This window comes from Microtus ochrogaster, chromosome X (assembly GCF_000317375.1).
Source record: "Microtus ochrogaster isolate Prairie Vole_2 chromosome X, MicOch1.0, whole genome shotgun sequence".
Classification (NCBI taxonomy): Eukaryota; Metazoa; Chordata; class Mammalia; order Rodentia; family Cricetidae; genus Microtus; species Microtus ochrogaster.
In genome coordinates this window covers 38,933,970-38,935,139 of record NC_022026.1, presented here as the reverse complement: position 1 = coordinate 38,935,139, position 1,170 = coordinate 38,933,970, and positions in this window count along the sequence as shown.

Below are 1,170 nucleotides of genomic sequence, written 5' to 3'. Positions count from 1 at the left end.
AAATATTGAAATATTGTTACTTATACTGAAGCAAGTTATCTGACCTTCCAAAACTGAGAGATAATAATGCAATTTCTCAAACAAGCCAGTTACAGTAGGCAGGAAAACCAAGTCCTCCCTGTTCCCAATCTTTATCCCCAAAAGTAACCTGAAGTAACTAACCTAAAGTTAATCAATCAGTGCACTTTCTTCTGCCCTCTCTATATATCTTCTGCCAAAGGAACCTTGAAACAACTAATCCAGTTTGTTATTTGTGTATGCTTTCTTAAGCTTCTCTTTGTTTATAAATCTTCTACTCACTTCATTGAAGCATTTTTTCTGCTTCATGAAATGAAGTGCTCCCTGAATTAAGTACCACAAAGCCACTTAAAGATCTTTAAGATAAACTTGTATTCTGTCTTTTGACAGCAGTCTCGTTCAGATTGCCTATGTGCACATATCTTGAATATGCTTATTAAATAACCAAACGTAATTATTTTCTATGCTTTATAGAGAGCAGCCTGTGTTGGTAGCATTTTTACTTCCTGAGTGCAATGGATATGAATAGATATTAAACAGGGCAAAAAATGTTAGAAGTCAAAAGTCCAGGCAATGTATGTAACACCTACTTATTTAGACTTGAAAGCAGCTAGATACCTGAATTTGCACACAAATCAAACCCCAGGGGAAACACTCAACTAGAAACCATGCCTGCAGGCCAAAGACATAGAATTGTAAGGTATATGGAATGGGGCAAACCTGGCACCAAGCACAGACAGCTATGTCAAGGACATTCAGGGGAGAATAAACGTTTGAAAGACAAGGAAAAGAGGGTAGTAAGATATTCAAGTATAGCCAGCATTTCTTCCAGGGCCAAAGTGGATGAGGTAAAACAAAAAGTACATTGTTTCCTATATTAAGTGAACAGTATTACGAAGTTGTGCTAGCCAGAGAATTCGTGTGTATTCTGTGACCAATCATAGGGCTGGCCAAGAGCACTAGAAAGAAAATAAGGGAAAGTGGTAATATCTATCAACAATGTGACAGTATTTCTAGTCTATTCAAACTAATTCCAACTCTCCGTTTATTTTGTGGTAACTTTAGAATGAGTAATTTCACCAGCCAACATCTGCCACACATCTGAAGAGAACTCTAGCTTACTTAATTCTACTTTTAAAAAAACTGACATAA